The sequence below is a fragment of the Heterodontus francisci genome, chromosome 12 (genome assembly GCF_036365525.1).
Source record: "Heterodontus francisci isolate sHetFra1 chromosome 12, sHetFra1.hap1, whole genome shotgun sequence".
Lineage (NCBI taxonomy): Eukaryota > Metazoa > Chordata > Chondrichthyes > Heterodontiformes > Heterodontidae > Heterodontus > Heterodontus francisci.
Genome location: NC_090382.1, coordinates 72845728 through 72865709, shown reverse-complemented (window position 1 = coordinate 72865709; position 19982 = coordinate 72845728). Strand labels below are relative to the sequence as shown.

At 45.0% G+C, this 19982-nt stretch overlaps 1 protein-coding gene across 1 annotated transcript in view; it reads left to right on the top strand.

Annotated features, from left to right (window-relative positions):
• Window positions 1-5598: 5598 nt before the first annotated feature.
• Window positions 5599-19982, top strand: part of spock1 (SPARC (osteonectin), cwcv and kazal like domains proteoglycan 1) — a 770011-nt gene continuing 755627 nt past the window's right edge. The window contains exon 1 of the mRNA XM_068043616.1: window positions 5599-5673. The gene's annotated coding sequence lies outside the window, so the exon portion shown is untranslated. The remainder of the gene's footprint in view (window positions 5674-19982) is intronic.

Sequence of the window (19982 nt, the reverse complement as noted above, 5' to 3'; positions counted from 1 at the left end):
CGCATATGGATCCTCTCAAGAAGTGCATCAATGAACACAGGGTGAACCATCCCCACCTTCAAGTTGCAATTCAATTCTGTTCCTTCAATTCCTTGAAGGGTCCTGACAGGGCAGAGATTGATGTTGATTGGTACATCAGATGCTTTCATGCAGTAGCTGTGTGGTATGGCATGACATTGCCCGTCTTAGCTCCCACTAAGAGTGGCACTGCATGACCACCTAAAGATTGAACAAGCTGCATCAATTGGCCCACAAGACAAATAAGCTTCACACACCTACCATCTCTGGGACTCTCCTCAGATACAGGGTGACTCGAGTGCCATTACTCCTTCACTGACAGAGGCAGTCAATGGCACAGAGCTGCCAACCATTACTGACAGCGGAATTGCAGTGTCTCCCTACACGTCTGCAGAGTGAGACCCCTGAATATCGCCCTCCCTTCCAGTATGCAGAGTGAGACCCTTGAATATCCCCCTCCCTCCTAGTATGCAGGGTGAGACCCCTGAATATCTGATCTTACCTTTGCTAGCAAAAACTTCTGCCTCTGATGACCCGCCAGCTTTTCTGTTCGTGAACGGGACGGCGCATAATGGCTGCCCGTTCAACATAAAATCTGGAAATGTGCAACGAGAGGTGATAGGCTGCATAATCTGCTGAGGTAAGTACTGTTTTGAATATGGTAATTGGGTGCCGCCGCTAAACAGCAGGAGGGCCACACTGAGGCGCCCCCCCCCCGCCACCGGTAATATGTGGTGGGCCCTTCTCGACGTCAGGGGTTGAAGCGGGCCTCAGCCCGTGGAATTTTACCAGCCCCCACGCTGCGACCCACGGCCTCGAAGGGCTGGTAAAATTCAGCCCATGGTGCTACTTCAACCACATTGATTTTGGTTTGGGCTGTGAGTCAGTCTGTCTCCAGAATCCTTTGTTAGTTCATTCATGTCAATAATTGTTATGCAATAGTGCTCTTTTCAATGTCAAAGGGATTCTCCCTAGAGCCATTTCAGACGGGGTTAACGAGTTCCATCTTTGTAGACAGGTTTGTTCCAGTATAGGAGGGGTCATGTGACCACTACTCCATTTTGACTATCGTACAAGTGTCCATGTTCTTGTGGTTTTGTTTAAGAGCTGCATTTTTAAATTCACAATTCTTCCATTTCATTGTTTATTTCAATACAGCTCCGTCTGTGCATGACAACACATTAACAGTACTCTTTTCACATTCTACCACCTCCGACCACAACTACCAACTCCTCCCAGCGTCCAGAAGTGATGAGCTCCAGCCCCATGGGCATGGCAGTGGCATGATGGGAGAAGTATCTGTTGGCCTCTCACCTGATGACAGAATGGCAGCTCCTTTGCTAACCTCTCAACCAATAAAGAACAAAGAACGAAGAACAGTACAGCACAGGAACAGGTCATTCGGCCCTCCAAGCCTGCGCCGATCTTGATGCCTGCCTAAACTAAAACCTTCTGCACTTCCGGGGACCGTATCCCTCTATTCCCATCCTATTCATGTATTTGTCACGATGCCTCTTAAAACATCATTATCGTACCTGCTTCCATCATCTCCCCCGGCAGCAAGTTCCAGGCACTCACCACCCTTTGTGTAAAGAACTTGCCTTGCACATCCCCACTAAACTTTGCACCTTGCACCTTAAACCTATGTCCCCTAGTAACTGACTCTTCCACCCTGGGAAAAAGCTTCTGACTATCCACTCGGTCCATGCCGCTCATAACTTTGTAAACCTCTATCATGTCACCCCTCCACCTCCGTCGTTCCAGTGAAAACAATCCGAGTTTATCCAACCTCTCCTCATAGCTAATGCACTCCAGACCAGGCAACATCCTGGTAAACCTCTTCTGTACCCTCTCCAAAGGCTCCACGTCCTTCTGGTAGTGTGGCGAACAAAATTGCATGCAATATTCTAAGTGTGGCCTAACTAAAGTTCTGTGCAGCTGCAGCATGACTTGCCAATTTTTATACTCTATGCCCCGACCGATGAAGGCAAGCATGCCGTATGCCTTCTTGACTACCTTATCCACCTGCGTTGCCACTTTGTGACCTGTGGACCTGTACGCCCAGATCTCTCTGCCTGTCAATACTCCTAAGGGTTCTTCCATTTACTGTATACTTCCCACCTGCGTTAGATCTTCCAAAATGCATTACCTCACATTTGTCCGGATTAAACTCCATCTGCCATTTCTCCACCCAAGTCTCCAACCGATCTATATCCTGCTGTATCCTCTGACAGTCCTCATCACTATCCGCAACTCCACCAACCTTTGTGTCGTCCGCAAACTTACTAATCAGACCAGCTACATTTTCCTCCAAATCATTTATATATACTACAAAGAGCAAAGGGCCCAGCACTGATCCCTGCGGAACACCACTAGTCACAGCCCTCCATTCAGAAAAGCACCCTTCCACTGCTACCCTCTGTGTTCTATGATAGAGCCAGTTCTGTATCCATCTTGCCAGCTCGCCTCTGATCCTGTGTGACTTCACCTTTTGTACCAGTTTGCCATAAGGGACCTTGTCAAAGGCTTTACTGAAGTCCATATAGATAACATCCACTGCCCTTCCTTCATCAATCATCTTTGTCACTTCCTCAAAAAACTCAATCAAATTAGAGAGACACGACCTCCCCTTCACAAAACCATGCTGCCTCTCGCTAATAAGTTTGTTTGTTTCCAAATGGGAGTAAATCCTGTCCCGAAGAATCCTCTCTAATAATTTCCCTACCACTGATGTAAGGCTCACCGGCCTATAATTTCCTGGATTATCCTTGCTACCCTTCTTAAACAAAGGAACAACATTGGCTATTCTCCAGTCCTCTTGGACCTCACCTGTAGCCAAGGAGGATGCAAAGATTTCTCTCAAGGCCCCAGCAATTTCTTCCCTTTCCTCCCTTAGTATTCTGGGGTAGATCCCTCCAGGCCCTGGGGATTTATCTACCTGAATGTTTTGCAAGACACCCAACACCTCCTCCTTTTTGATAATGAGATGACTGAGACTATCCACACTCCCTTCCCTAGGCTCATCATCCACCAAGTCCTTCTCTTTGGTGAATACTGATGCAAAGTACTCATTTAGTACCTCGCCCATTTCCTCTGGCTCCACACATAGATTCCCTTCTCTGTCCTTGAGCGGGCCAACCCTTTCCCTAGTTACCCTCTTGCTCTTTATATACGTATAACAAGCCTTGGGATTATCCTTAATCCTGTTTGCCAATGTCTTTTCATGACCCCTTTTAGCCCTCCTGACTCCTTGCTTAAGTTCCTTTCTACTGTCTTTATATTCCTCAAGGGATTCGTCTGTTCCTAGCCTTCCAGCCCTTATGAATGCTTCCTTTTTCTTTTTGACCAGGCTCACAATATCCCGCGTTATCCAAGGTTCCCGAAACTTGCCAAACTTGTCCTTCTTCCTCACAGGAACATGCTGGTCCTGGATTCTAATCAACTGACATTTGAAAGACTCCCACATGTCAGATGTTGATTTACCCTCAAACAGCCGCCCCAAATCTAAATTCTTCAGTTCCTGCCTCATATTGTTATAATTAGCCTTCCCCCAATTTAGCACCTTCACCAGAGGACTACTCTTATCCTTATCCACAGGTACCTTAAAACTTATGGAATTATGGTCACTGTTCCCAAAATGCTCCCCTACTGAAACTTCGACCACCTGGCCGGGCTCATTCCCCAATACCAGGTCCAGTACGGCCCCATCCCTAGTTGGTCTATCTACATATTGTTTCAAGAAGCCCTCCTGGATGCTCCTTACAAATTCTGCCCCATCCAAGCCCCGAGCACTAAGTGAGTCCCAGTCAATATAGGGGAAGTTAAAATCACCCACCACTACAACCCTATTACCTTTACATCTTTCCAAAATCTGTCTACATATCTGCTCCTCTGCCTCCCGCTGGCTGTTGGGAGGCCTGTAGAAAACCCCCAACATCGTGACTGCATCCTTCCTATTCCTGAGCTCCACCCATATTGCCTCGCTGGACGACCCCTCCGAGGTGTCCTCCCGCAGTACAGCTGTGATGTTCTCCTTAACAAGTAATGCAACTCCCCCACCCCTTTTACATCCCCCTCTATCTCGCCTGAAGCTTCTAAATCTTGGAACATTTAGCTGCCAATCCTGTCCTTCCCTCAACCAAGTCTCTTTAATAGCAAGAAAATCATAGTTCCAAGTACTAATCCAAGCTCTAAGTTCATCGGCCTTACCTGTTATACTTCTCGCATTGAAACAAATGCACTTCAGACCACCAGTCCCGCTGTGCTCCGCAACATCTCCCTGCCTGCTCTTCCTCTTAGTCTTACTGGCCTTATTTACTGGTTCCCCCTCATTTATTTCACTTTCTGTCCTACTGCTCTGGTTCCCACCCCCCTGCCACACTAGTTTAAACCCTCCCGAGTGACACTATCAAACCTCGCAGCCAGGATATTTGTGCCCCTCCAGTTTAGATGCAACTTGTCCTTCTTGTACAGGTCCCATCTGTCCCTGAAGAGATCCCAATGGTCCAGATATCTGAAACCCTCCCTTCTACACCAGCTGTTCAGCCACATGTTTAGCTGCACTATCTTCCTATTTCTAGCCTCACTGGCACGTGGCACAGGGAGTAATCCCGAGATTACAACCCTAGAGGTCCTGTCTTTTAACTTTCTACCTAACTCCCTAAACTCCCCCTGCAGGACCTCGTCACTCTTCCTGCCTATGTCATTGGTACCGATGTGTACCACAACGTCTGGCTGTTCACCATCCCCTGGCACCAGGGAGGCAACATACCATCCTGGAGTCTCTTTCACGTCCACAGAAGCGCCTATCTGTGCCCCTGACTATAGAGTTCCCTATAACTATTGCTCTTCTGCGCTTTGTCCCTCCCTGCTGAACAACAGTGCCAAATGGTGCCACTGCTCTGGCAGCTGCTGTTTTCCCCTGATAGGCCATCCCCCCCAACAGTATCCAAAATGGTATACTTGTTAGAGAGGGGGATAGCCACAGGGGATTCCTGCACTGACTGCCTGCCCCTTTTAGCGGTCACCCATCTATCTGCCTGCACCTTGGGTGTATCGACTTCTCTAAAACTCCTGTCTATGACGCTCTCTGCCACCTGCATGCTCCTAAGTGCATCCAGTTGCTGCTCCAACCGATCCATGCGGTCTGTGAGGAGCTGCAACTGGGTACACTTCCTGCAGATGTAGTCGTCCGGAATGCTGGAAGCGTCATGGACCTCCCACATCTCACAGGTGGTGCACTTCACCCCTCTAACTGTCATTTCTAGCACTAATTAATAAATTAATTTAAGATAAATAAATACTTATTAAATCCTTACTAAATTGTTATAACTATATGGTCCCTAGTGCTAGATTCCTACTATAAATATTAAATGCTAACTAAATACAGTAATCTCCTCCCTCTGGTTTAGTTACTCTACTTATTAATTAGTTAGTTAGGGTTTTCATCAATTTTTATCAATGTTTTATTTTCAAAGTCAGTAAAAAAAAATCCCTACCAGCCAATCAGGTCACAGCTTTCCTGTGACGTCACTTTCAGTTTTTTTTTACCAGAGGTCAGTTTTTTATACTTACCGGTCTGGAACTCTGCCCTCTGAGTCTTCTCCCAGTCAGCTGTGCTCTATTGAAGCTCTGGGCTCCCCTCACTGAGGACAGGTAGGAAATGAAAGTAGCTCCTCGCTCCCTCCTTAACGAACTTCCTCACTTACCAAACTTTCACTGTAGCACTCTATTGCAACCCAAGTCGGCACTCCAATGCTAACAAAGTCAGTATTGTAAGATGGCTCACTTTTATACTGACTCACTCTAGCCCCCTGAAAACTGGTTTAAACCAATTCTCTAATTAACAAGGTGCAGCTGCAAGCAGAGCCTGAGTGAACCCTGTTTAAAGCTGGTCTAAAACTCACCTTCCCCAACCCTAACAGCAACTGTTAAGTTGATCTGCTAAATAAAAGACAGATTAGATTTAAGATAAAATTAACCCTTAATTATCCTCACTTACCAAACTTCCACTGTCGCACTCTATTGCAACCCAAGTCAGCAATCCAGTGCAAAAAAAAAATACTCACCAAATTGCCAGCAAGTCAGCTGAGCCCGACTTCCCCAGCAGCAGTCAAGGTGCAGAAGTGTGCAGTCTGACCTTCAGCCTCAAACACCCAGAAATCACCAACCACGAATTTCTCAAATGTCCCCATATGTGCAACTGCTGCCTTCCACCAGCTTTTCTGAGGTCACGAGGGGAACACCTTAGAGGAGTAATAGACTTCGGACACCTTCTTATCGGAAAGGCACCATGGAATCAATTATTTTGTTGGGAATTAAGTTCATCACCTTTATTACATTTGGTACTTTCGTGTGCAGTATGGCTTATTGCAGCTTCTGTGTGTGTCTATTGTCAGTATGTGATTGATATAGTAGCTGGCTAAATGATTTCAAAGTTCTGTAATGCAGGATTAAGGTGAAGGATGTAACAAGGACTGATAATGCATCAGGGCTTTGTGTAAGTTTTCAGGGTTGACCAGTTCATTGGAATCACTGAGCAATTAACTCAACCTTTGAATCTGTTTTTGCAATATGTGAAATGCCCTTCCTTCTGCTATTTGCTGACATTCACCCCAGTCTTCCTTATCCAACAAGGACGGCTGCTTTTGATGTGCCTTCTCCAAATGCAGGTGCCTCAGTATGGTGATGTTGTGCAGGGCGTAGCACACAAATGTGATGTGGGAGATTCTTCATCGGGCATATTGTGGGGGAAGAGGGGTGGGGTGGTGCTATTGATCTGCACTTCTGCTTCAGAAGCTCAATAATTATCCTGGTCATTCGTCTGTTATTGGTGTTCCAATTTTGTCTTCTGCTATAATAGCCAGATCTGCTAAAGGCACTTTCATCCTCATTCTGCCTGTCTTTAACCCTTCCATTATATTGACACTGCAGCCAGTATATGGACCATTTTGAATTCCAACAAATATTGTGTCTTCTACGTTTTGCATCCACCGTAGAATGTCCCATTTGCTCCACGAAGGCTAAAGGAAATGATTGTTTCCGCAGGAATTTTTTTCAAAGCAGCAGACATCTGATTCAACAGTGTCTCCCTCTCTGAGAACCAAACACCAGTCAGAACCAGCCACCCTAGCACAAACCAGGAATTTAAAGACTAGCACAGATCCAGGGATCCCCAAATTGAATATTGTCAATCTTTTATACAATCTGTTAAAGTACATGATATATTCCTCCATGGAATGATCGTCCATCTTTTGAAAACTATCAAAGTCTGACCATGCTTCTTAGGCATTTAACTGATCATCTTTTTTTGTAAATTTCATCCAAGAACTCGAATAGAATGTTCAAGCCTTCATCACTATCCAAGTGACAGGCATTCATCTCATAAAATACTGTCCTTCTGATTTTACTTCTGGTGGGAGGCAACATGCCAAGGCCATATCTTATTTCTTCTTAGGTAGGAACGTAACCTGTGTCCACATATCCACTTCATTCTTCCACTGGTCATATGGTTCAGTCTCTGAGAACACCAAAGGGTAATCATACCCTGGCAATTTACACTTGCTTTCTGCCATTTTTCACAATGGTGACTTAGATTGTAGTTTTTTGTCTGAAAATTATTTTCTTATCTTCCAACCTTCATCTTTATGTCAGCATCCTCTGCTACTATGTTCTATTCCAGAAAACCAGTTGGTGAAGGATAGAAATGGAGCCAATCTTTACACACTTTTCCATTTATTTACAGAGTTACACATTATAAGCATACACGGGCGGCACAGTGGCGCAGTGATTAGCACTGCAGCCTCACAACTCCAGGGACCTGGGTTCGATTCTGGTACTGCCTGTGCGGAGTTTGCAAATTCTCCCTGTGACCGCGTAGGTTTTCGCCGGGTACTCCAGTTTCCTCCCACAGCCAAAGACTTGCAGGTGATAGGTAAATTGGCCTTTGTAAATTGCCCCTAGTGGTGGTAGGGAATATGGGATTACTGTAGGGTTAGTATAAATGGGTGGTTGTTGGTCGGCACAGACTCGGTGGGCCGAAGGGCCTGTTTCAGTGCTAAAAACCTCCAAACCCAAAAACCACACTTTTAGTCTGTGTCTATTTTTAGGGGCTCAAGTGAATGCCCAGTTAATGCCACAACTTGTATACAATTAAAAACAGTTAATATACAATTAACACCCAATATCACTGATGAAAAGTTAGACCACAAAGATTTCCAGCAGCTCCTTTTTGTATTTTTCTTTAACAGCCTGCAATCAAATTGCATTACTGGTTATAACTGTCAACAACAAATGCCAAGGAAAGATTGTGCATGATATATGATCCACCCATTGGTACCTCAGTATTGCCAAGTGTTCCTATTGACCTCATAGAACCCCAAGTTTATTGTGGTAATAAGACTCCAATTTGTTTTTGGTGGGCATTTGGGATGCTGATATCCCACCAAAATAACAGAAGTTCAGACATTGGCAGAAAAAAGGCAGTAAATGCTATGTTACAATTTTCAGAATGCTGCCGCCTCATTCCTGCCCAGGGGATGAAAATTGGCATTACTGTTTTTTTTATGAACATACGAACATGCAAATAATTTTATATTTTTAATAAAACTTTTACAGGCTGTGATCGATATAGAGCTTCAAGCCAAACAGTGTTAGTGCTGACAAATGGAATGTTTTCCATTTCTGGCACATCGTATCAGCATCAAATATCCCCAAGTGGGCACAACATGGAGAGCTGCAGAATGAAGCTCCCTTAAAACTGTCTCAACAAGGCCACATCATAGGTATCTGTTTTTACAATAGTCTTCTTAATTATCCTAAATCTTTTTATGTTAAGTCAATCTTAAACAAAATTTAAAAAAAATGTATGGTATGGCTCCATATAAACAAGAATATAAAAATAAAATGACTTCAGTCTTTTTTATTTGCTCCTGGGATGTGAGCATCATTGACTAGGCCAGCATTTATGTTCCATCTCTAATTGCCCTTTAGAAGGTGGTGGTGAGCCACCTTCTTGAACAGCTGCAGTCCTTGTGGTGTGTCTTCACCCACAGTGTTATTAGGGAGGGAGTTCCAGGATTTTGACCCAGTCTCAGTGAAGGAACGGCGATATAGTTCTAAGTCAGGATGGTGTGTGGCTTGGAGGGGAACTTGCAGGTGGTGGTATTCCATGCAGCTGCTATCCTTGTTCTTCTAGGTGGTAGAGGTCACGAGTTTCAAAAGTTCTTTCAAAGGAGCCTAGGCGGGTTGATGCAGTGCATCTTGTAGATGCTGCCACTGTGAACCACTGGTGAAGGGAGTACATGTTGAAGGTGGTGGATAGATGCCAATCAAGCTGGCTGCCTTTTCTTGAATGGTGTTGAGTTTCTTGAGTGTTGTTGGAGCCATACTCATTCAGGCAAGTGGAGAGTATTCCATTACACTCCTGACTTGTACCTTGTAGATGGTGAACAGGCTTTGGGGAGTCCAGAGGTGAGTTACTCACTGCAGAATTCCCAGCCTCTGATCTGCTCTTTGTAGTGACAGTATTTATATAGCTGATCCAGTTAAGTTTCTGGTCAATGGTAACCCCCAAGATGCTGGTGGTGGGAAATTCAGATGGTAATGCTCTTGAATGTCAGGGGGAGATGGTTAGATTCTCTCTTGTTGGAAGTGTCATTGCCCGGCACTGTGTGGCATAATTGTTACTTGCCAATAAGCAGCCCAAGCCCGAATGTTCTCTAGCTCTTGCTGCATGTGGTCACGGACTACTTCAGTATCTGAGGAATCGCGAATGGTACTGAATATTGTGCAATCATCAGTGAACATCCCCATTTCTGACCTTATGTTGGAGGGCAGGTCATTGATGAAGCAGCTGAAGATAGTTGGACACTACCCTGTGGAACTCCTGCAGCCATATCCTGGGGCTGAGATGATTGGTCTTCAACAACAACAACCATCTTCTTTTGTGCTAGTTATGACTGCAACCAGTGGAAAGTTTTCTCCCTGATTCCCATTGACTTCAATTTTGCTAGGGCTCCTTGATGTCACACTCGGTCAAGTGCTGCCTTGATGTCAAACGAGTAACTCTCACCTCACCTCTGAAATTCACTTCTTTTGTCTAAGTTTGGACCAAGGCTGTAATGAGGTCCGGAGTTGAGTGGCCCTGGCAGAACCCAAAGTGAGCATCGGTGAAAAAGGTGTTGCTGAATAAGTGCCACTTGTCAACAACATCTTCCATCTCTTTGCTGATGATCGAGAGTAGATTGAACAGTAATTAGATGGATCAGGTTTGTCTTGCTTTTGGGGGACATGACATACCTCAGCAATTTTCCAATTTGGTGGGTAGATGCCAGTGTTGTAGCTGTACTAAAACTGCTGGCTGAGGGCGCAGTTCTTTTACTTCATTTAATTGAACAAAGATTAGTTGTGCAAACTAATAGAAAGCTAGAATGTGGACGATAAGTGTGGATTGGGCTATGCACTATAGGGGCTGGATTTTACCAGCCCTCTAGGGATGGGCTGGGAAGCAGGATGGGGGCCCTAAAATGGCACAGGAAGGTGGGGGGTGGAGTTTCCCTTGCCTTCCCGATGTCTTGGAATTTTATCAGGGCGGGGAAGGTTGAGGTTGGGCTTCCCACCCAGAGGCCAACTGAGGCCCTTAAATGGCCAATTAAGAACTATTTAAGGGCCTCTTCCCACTGCCGCTGGTATTTTACCAGCGGTCGGGGGAGCAGGGGCCCTCTGCCATGTGGGGAGGCCACCCAGTAAAAGTTGGCAGTCTCTCTGCAGGCTCTGAGGGAAGGGGCCCTCCTGATTGGGCACCCAGGGCCCATGAAGTGCCCCCCTGGCATCAAGGGCTGCCCCCTCAGAAAGAATCCCCCGTGTCCTCATGACTGAACCCCCACCCCCCACCCCCCCCAGCCCCACCCCATCCTCCCAGGCCCCAGCTGACTGTCCCCGACAGGCCCAACAAACTTACTTTGATGCTGGGGCCTCCTACCTGCTAGTTGGTCTGGGCCTGCTGCAGTTCTAACAATTACCATTCCCGGTGGTCCTGCTGAGACTGAAGAGCTGCCGGTCCTCCGATTGGCCAGCAGTTTTTGGAGGCGGGCTCCTGTCTTTTGCCTGAGCACTGAAAAACGCAGTGGTGGGAGTCGGGGGGTGGGGGAGGGGGTGGTTCCCCACATAGCCAAGGAGGGCTGCCCCAGCTTTCCAGCCTGGTGTCAGGACCTCCCACTGCCGACACAAAATTCAGCCCTGGATCTTGAATTGCCCACCACAGAAATTGCACACATTATGCTCTTGAATTTCAAGGTGACTTCTCTGTGGATCTAATGGGCTTATGTAATTCTTTGATCTTGCCCTTCCCCCATCCTGTTATCATCTAACAAGTGCTCTTCTAAAAGAGGTACTCCATGAAACACATGAAAATTTATGGAAAAAATATACACAATGAAAAGATTAAAAAAGCTCTATTTCTGAGGATGTAATAGGATTGGCAGAGTTCTGCTCTCACTGAATAATATCCTCATCAGCTTATGCTGTTTCATGAAGACATTTTATTCAAGCTCTGGTCTATTTACATCATAGTAGCTTTTTAAATACAAATTGGTGAGTATAAACTGATTGTGGGAAATGTTTTCACCTTCCAAAGCTTGGAAAAAAATTATCCTGAGATTTCCAAAGCCACCTCCTCTTCCTGTTGGGTTAAATACTGAATGTCATGTAATCTGCAATTCTTCAGAATTATATGCAAACTTCTCCTGCAAGAAGAATGTATATATTTTATATGGTAGCAGCAGTCTCACAACTTTATCCCCAGCAAGTGAAATGGAAGGAGCAGTCGCAGAGGGATTCATGTGAAAGGCACACGCACATGCAGCAATGTATGTTCCATGGTGCAATTCCTAATTATACAGGGCAGGGTGTGATGCCGTCTCTCTGGAAGCCTTACCAGTCAGTTTTGGCAATTATTTAGCATGGCACTTTTCTTTGTCACCTCTGACAGGTTATTGAATTTCTTCCAACATTGTAAAGAGGTCCCTGGATGCCACTGTCACCTCCTTCCACATCATATAGGCAGCTGTATTGGTATGTTTCTTGACTCCAGAAACAATCACTTCTCTGCCATATTTCAACCAGCAGAATATCCACATCATATTCTGTGAGGTTTGAGTATTTACTCATCGCTCTTTTTGTAGGTGACATCTCTGCGTCTGTTCCAATGCTCTAGTTCATATAACGTGCTGTGACCCCTTAAATATAGCCTTACACCTTAAACTCTGCCCTCTCCCTGAATTTCCAGGACTCCCTACTTATTGTTGCCTTTCTGTTTTTAACAGTGACCTGCCAAATTATATCCAAAAGAACTGCCTCCAGGATTCCTAACAGAATCAGCATTTGTCAAAATGGATGTCTAGAAGTTTCCCCCTTCCCTGCTCCTGTACTTCTGCCAGCAGAGCTGGACACCATGAATTTAGCACACATGCTTCTTATCGTATTTAGAGCTGGCAGACTTGTAGACTGGTATTCTAAGATGACTATGCTTGAACCTCATCAATTTTCTGATGCTAGCCAACCGCATTCTACAACAAATTAAAGATTTTGACATTGTAAAATGTATATATAATGAAACTTAACATATATCCTGCTTTGGATATATCCTGTTCAAACTATAATATTGATTACATCTTTTACATAAAATTTTGTCTCTTGATTATGTTACTGTAGAGATGCAATGATCAAATTTTTCAGGTGAGAGATATAGGGCTGCATTTTATTTTGAAGATGTGAATCCCAGCAGCAGGCTGGAAGTTGGGAGGAGATCTCACCTCAACCCTTCGTTAGACCCCCAAAGTCATTTCACCGCAGGTAGGCATTTAATTGCCCGCCATCGTGGACACTGTCCTTTTAAGGGACGAGCTCCTGCCTCCAGAGCTCATTCCACTGCGGGTAGGCAATTAACTGCTTACCATTGGGGACGTTGTCCTTTTAAGGGACGAGCTCCTGCCTTCAGAGCTGCCACTGGTGGCAGGAGCTCTGCCGATACTGCAGGAGGCCCTGCAGCATTGAGAATGTCCAGGACCCTGGGAGTCGTGAGTGGGGTTGGGGACGCCAGGGCCGTCCATAAAGCCCCGGCGATGATATGGTATGGAGGTTGGTGAGGGTGAGGGGTGTCTTCCCGGGCGGTGGGGGGGGGGAAGGTGAAGATTACTGCCGGGGGGGGTGCACTCTAGGGGACCTGAATTTCCCTCAAAGGAGGGACACCCCTGACCCCAATAGGAGGCCAACAAGCTTTACCCTGCAGGGTCACCCCTGCAATGACAGGCCCCTCTGCCTTCCTCAAAATTGAGGAGGCAGGAAGAGACCCTTCAGTGGCCATTAATTGACCACTAAAGTGCCTCAATTGGCCTGGGGCAGGAAGGTCATCCTCGGCCTTTCAGACCCAGACAAAATAGAAAGGGGCTGACCAACATCGGGAACTGCGCCCCCTGCCATTTTTATCGCCCACCACGCCTCTGTGCCCAGCTCCAAGGGCACAATAAAATTCTGCCTACATTGAAATTACTTGGAATGCAAATATACATTGTGAGTGTTGGAGACGAAACTCATCATCACGTCTGGACCCCAAACTAATAAGGGTTTTTCTTCAAAAAGAGATTTTTCTGAAAGACAGTCAGAGAGCAGAAAGAGAGAGAGAGAGAGAGAGAGAGAAAGCCAGGGGCTGAGAGATCCATTCCAGCCAAGAATAGGACCCTGTCTGTAACATCTTTAAACCACCGAGACTGCAAAGGTGACCTTGAAAGCTCCCCATTTGAGACATTTTAACAGGATTATTCACCGACTTTGACTGAGTCTTAAAGGAATCTGCAATACTCCAATGAACCAAGGGGTTGGATTTTGCAGTGAACTCAAAAAATGGCGGTCCACCCATGCGGTCCACACGCCAAAGCGCCGCCGCAATCTCAATCTCAAGCGAGCAGCTCATTTAAATAGCTGGGGCGGCCCGCGCCCCCCTCCAATCTCATGGAGGGGGCGAGCTGTCCATCCCCGGCAATGGGATCAGTTGCCTGTAGGCAGACGCTGGCGCCAATTTTTAAAGGGCAGCTAGCTCTGCTGGCATATTTATTTGTTTAAATAACTATCCCCCAAAATTAAATAAATATATTTCTTGTGCCCCTTTCCCATCCGCCAATAACAATTACAATAATTGTTTGCCCTTTTCCCCCAAAATACTTACCTTTTACATCTGGACTTCCACCCCGCAAACTGCACAAAGTTTAAGGTTCAACCCTTCCCACCATCCTCTACACCCATTAGGTGTATTTGACCCCGTCCCCCCTCACCGCACTGAAAATCGTACCTCCTCCCTCCTCCCCACCAGTGTCACACCGCGTTTCCCAGACAGGGATCTGAAAGCACGGGAGTGCCAGCCGCCAAACCAAAGATCGTGGCAGTCCCTCAAGATTGCAGGTAAGTGTATTTAAATTTATTAATTTTATTGATATTTAAATTGTGCTCCCGTCGCCCAGTGGTGGGGAGGGCTGCCTTGGAGCCTCGCTGTCACCATCGAGGTCAGTGGCGAGCCTCATCCAGAGCCATCTTCGGGACCCCCCCCCCACCCCGCCACGGATCACACGTCGAGGTCTTGTTAAAATCCAGCCCAAGAAAAGGAACATCAGGCCTGCAACTTTGTTAAAATTTCCTTCCAGAGAACCATGAAGGTTTCAAAAGGAATATTTTTTTTACAACAATCAGACTTAAATGCATGCTATCCTGTCATCTCTATCTTTTCTTGTGTGTGTGTAGATATGTGCATGTGTGAGTGGTTGGGGTTGAAAGATTTTCGGGTATTGTTTAATAAATAGTTATCTTTCTTTTTAAACCTATGAGAAAACCTGTAATTGGTCTGTTTATTTGACTCTTAAACACTCAGGGAGTAAAACACTACTTTTTTCAACCACGCCATCTGCCACCTGTCCGTAACAGGTATCATTACCACTTAAAGTCATTTAGTTGGCATGCATACGCAATATCAAAGAAAAAAAACGTTCTCTGTAACAAGAACCAATACATTAATCCCTTGCAGATTCATGGACCTAGAATCCTTACAAGAATAGAAATAACTTGCTTTCACTTAATAAGAGTCAGCATTAGAAAATATTTTCTATACGTTTTAGCAGCAAAGATTATTACAAAGAATTTTAGAAACTAAAGAACCATAAAAATACACTCATTTTCTTTTCTTGGTTTTTTGATACATAAAGCAGTATCATATGTTATTCTAACATTGTGCTAATTTTCCTTCCAAAACACCACTGCAGTCCTCAGTCAGAGAAATGCAATAAATCAGAGGTACCAAATGACCTGCAAAGTTACAAAATATAAAAAGAAGTAAGAAATTTTAGTTTTGACATATAAACATTTGGTATAAATTTACTATAATCATCAACATGTAGATAAAACGTTTGAGTTATACATCCTAATGGCAAATCTCTCTTAAATGGGGCTTTAATATTTTACTCAAATTGTTGAGTGTAGGTTAATTTATGCTGAAACCCTGACGTTTGCGAGACTCACAATGCATCTACAATATCAGATTGATGAAATTGGTCCACTTAGACTAGTAGTAGAGAGCTTCAGAGAGAGACTAGGTGTAATCTAAGCAGGTGTATTTTTGCATGTATGTAGATGCTTCTCTATAAAATATATTTTTGTGTAAATTCTTATTCGTGGTCTGAGTCAGCAAGCAATATGGAATGAGATCTATGGATAGACATCAGGATCCTATTATCACTGATGCTGAAAATACTTTGGATTAGTTGGCAACTTCTAACGGGTAATTTGTGTAATTTTGCAGCTGAAGAATGTGCCTAAGAACCAATGGGATTAAGTAGTTTCCTGACATGTTAAATTGAATAGTTTACCTTTATTGCTGCTTCTATTTATGTTGGGAATGGAAGCTTTACCAGCAGTAATGTGAAATGGCCCAAATGCTACTGGAATAGATGACCAGTGGACACAGCATAAAATACATTTTTATCTTTATAAAAAATGTAACCTTTATGAGATCTTTAATACTGGTCCTTCTGTTAAAATGTGCTGATCTCGTAAGATCATTTATTTACGGCCAGAGAAATATGATGCTACTGATTACAAGAACAGATGCCAGTTGTCTTTTGTCAGTGATTCTTGGTAATAATCTTGGCTCTGTGGAAGCTGCATTGCTCTACTTTGATAAGAAGGGGCTGTCTTTTGACCATTGTATGAATCTGACTAACCTCATCTCCAATTCAATATGATAGCAGTAAACCACCTCCCTACACACTTTGGGTATCTCACTGAGCCTAAACCAATCAGCAGCCATTTAATGGCATTCTGTAAATAAAGATACAGGAAACTCAAAGTGTTGTGTCATACCATAAGCCTAGTACATAACCTGTGTTAACCTATTGTCTGATCATATAATGACTAGATTAGGAAGATAAGAAGACTAAAATATTTACAATATGAAAGGCACAATTCAACATGGTGGCTCCTCATCAGAGCCCTTTCCTATCCTGAGTGGTGTGAAACAGGGCTGTGTTCTCGCACCCACACTTTTTGGGATTTTCTTCTCCCTGCTGCTTTCACATGCGTTCAAATCCTCTGAAGAAGGAATTTTCCTCCACACAAGATCAGGGGGCAGGTTGTTCAACCTTGCCCGTCTAAGAGCGAAGTCCAAAGTACGGAAAGTCCTCATCAGAGAACTCCTCTTTGCTGACGATGCTGCTTTAACATCTCACACTGAAGAATGCCTGCAGAGTCTCATCGACAGGTTTGCGTCTGCCTGCAATGAATTTGGCCTAACCATCAGCCTCAAGAAAACGAACATCATGGGGCAGGATGTCAGAAATGCTCCATCCATCAATATTGGCGACCACGCTCTGGAAGTGGTTCAAGAGTTCACCTACCTAGGCTCAACTATCACCAGTAACCTGTCTCTAGATGCAGAAATCAACAAGCGCATGGGTAAGGCTTCCACTGCTATGTCCAGACTGGCCAAGAGAGTGTGGGAAAATGGCGCACTGACACGGAACACAAAAGTCCGAGTGTATCAGGCCTGTGTCCTCAGTACCTTGCTCTACGGCAGCGAGGCCTGGACAACGTATGCCAGCCAAGAGCGACGTCTCAATTCATTCCATCTTCGCTGCCTTCGGAGAATACTTGGCATCAGGTGGCAGGACTATATCTCCAACACAGAAGTCCTTGAAGCGGCCAACACCCCCAGCTTATACACACTACTGAGTCAGCGGCGCTTGAGATGGCTTGGCCATGTGAGCCGCATGGAAGATGGCAGGATCCCCAAAGACACATTGTACAGCGAGCTCGCCACTGGTATCAGACCCACCGGCCGTCCATGTCTCCGTTATAAAGACGTCTGCAAACGCGACATGAAATCGTGTGACATTGATCACAAGTCGTGGGAGTCAGTTGCCAGCATTCGCCAGAGCTGGCGGGCAGCCATAAAGACAGGGCTAAATTGTGGCGAGTCGAAGAGACTTAGTAGTTGGCAGGAAAAAAGACAGAGGCGCAAGGGGAGAGCCTACTGTGCAACAGCCCCAACAAACAAATTTCTCTGCAGCACCTGTGGAAGAGCCTGTCACTCCAGAATTGGCCTTTATAGCCACTCCAGGCGCTGCTTCACAAACCACTGACCACCTCCAGGCGCGTATCCATTGTCTCTCGAGATAAGGAGGCCCAAAAGGAATGTAATAACTATGAATAATGTGTCAAAATATATATTGGATTTTAAAAATAAGTTTTCACAGAGGTGATTATTATGTCTGATTTGGACCATTATATTATTTTCAGTTTCATGTATTCTTTGTTGATCAAAATTAAAGATTTCAACAGCCTATACTTAGGCTGTATGTGACAAAATTTCAATCCATCCTGTTGCCAACTAAAACATTGATTACATCCCTTTATATGAAATTTTATTAGTATGGGAATAAACCCATGTTTTGAACAAAGAAAAAATTCATTTGTGAAGCACTACAAATGGATTAAATTTAGACTGTCTTTTGATAATTCCTGTTCCTGTTGAGGCTTTTGTTTTTAAATTCTCTGTTCTTGATTAACCAGTAAGCAGAAACAAATACAGAGGATCTGTCTGGATACCAACATTTGTTTACATGAATACTTGAAGGAAAAATTGGTTTGGTTAATTGCTGAGACCACAGTTGCATGTTTGCCAGTTCAAAAAAAGGGAAACTGAGACATTGGGGTAGAAATTCATTTTTGGGCACACAGGATACATGCCATGTGCCTGAATGATGAAGCCTGAGGTACACCCGAGATTGGACTTGGGCCTCATTACTATGAAGTAGGCATGACGGGAACAGCCAGTGAAGAATTAACAAAGATTGGCTATTGCTATCCTCTTAACCATCCTCAGGTAAATGATACTGGTGGGGAGGATGGGAAGCTGGAGGAAAGATTGGATATGAGACTGGGATTTGGGAGGGGAGGATAGGAGCTTGTGGGTAGTCGGGACAGGAGGCACAGCGGATAGGAGGCCTGGGGTAAGAATTGAAAGACTGGCCGGGATTGACAGTGATTGGAAAGGTGGCCACAGTCGTGGTCAGCTTCGTTTAAATGTAAGGTCAGGTGGAGCACTCCTGCCTCTGGGCTCTATATTTAGTTAAGTAAAAACTAACTTCATTGTGTGCAGTTTTGGTCTCCTTATCTGAGGAAGGATGTTCTTGCAAAGAAGATTTACTAGGTTGATTCCTGGGATGGCAGGACTGACATATGAGGAGAGATTGGGTCGACTAGGCCTATATTCACTAGAGTTTAGAAGAATGAGAGGAGATCTCATAGAAACCTACAAATTCTAGCAGGACTAGACAGACTAGATGCAGGGTGGATGTTCCTGATGGCTGGGGAGTCCAGAACCAAAGGTCACAGTCTCAGGAGACAGGGTATGCCATTTAGAACCGAGGTGAGGAGAAATTTCTTCACTCAGAGGGTGGTGAACCTATGGAATTCTCTACCGCAGAAGGCAGCGGAGGCCAAGTCATTAAATATATTCAAGAAGGAGATAGATACATTTCTTAATGCCAAAGGGATCTAAGGATATGGGGAGAAAGCGGGAACAGGGTACTGAATTAGCCATGATCTTTTTTGAATGGTGGAACAGGCCCGAAGGGCCAAAGGCCTTCTCCTGCCCCTATTTTCTATGTTTCTATTTTTACTGTTTCATAGCAGGCGGTCCCAAGGTCTGGTTTTAGTGAGCCAAGCTCACCATCTCAGAGCAAAACAATCTTGAAGTATCAGCCTCAAATGGGTTTTAGCCCCTAATTTGCTTTTACAAAGGGCCTAACATGTGTCAGACTTAGGCCTTGGGCACCCTTTTGTCCCTTTACCAATATGGCGAGCAGCACACATCTGTTTTCAGATTGGGACATGCTGCCTATCTGCTAGATTGGAGGTTTATTAGGCCAGTTAGTGCCTGAAAAATGGGTGCTGTACAGCTGGATTTATGGCCCATTATCTATTATAACTACCCCATCAGGTTTAGGAAGCCAGCACTGTATCAAAATTCACAACCATGGCATTTTTATTAGCAGACAGGCCTTATTTGAAAGAAAGTAAACACCACGGCCTAAAATTTCATGGGGCCAGTTACCCCAGATAAATGCTCCGAGCTGGGATTTTCACCCATTTATCAGCTGGAATTTCACATTCCCCTGCCACCCTCCCCGCCGAGAGTGGGTGAGGAGGCGGGGGGCTGGTGTAAAATTGAGTGGAAGGCAGGAGGTGCCGTGCCCGTCGCCTACCCGCCCTGCTGCTATTTTGCCAGGGTGGGGGAGGTGCCAGGCAGCCCACCCGCTCTTGGGCCAATTGAGGTCTTTAAGTGTCCAATTACTTAAAATACCAGTGGCAGACAGGCACTTTGGTTCATGAGCAGGCCACTCTGTAATACTTGGCAGCCTCCT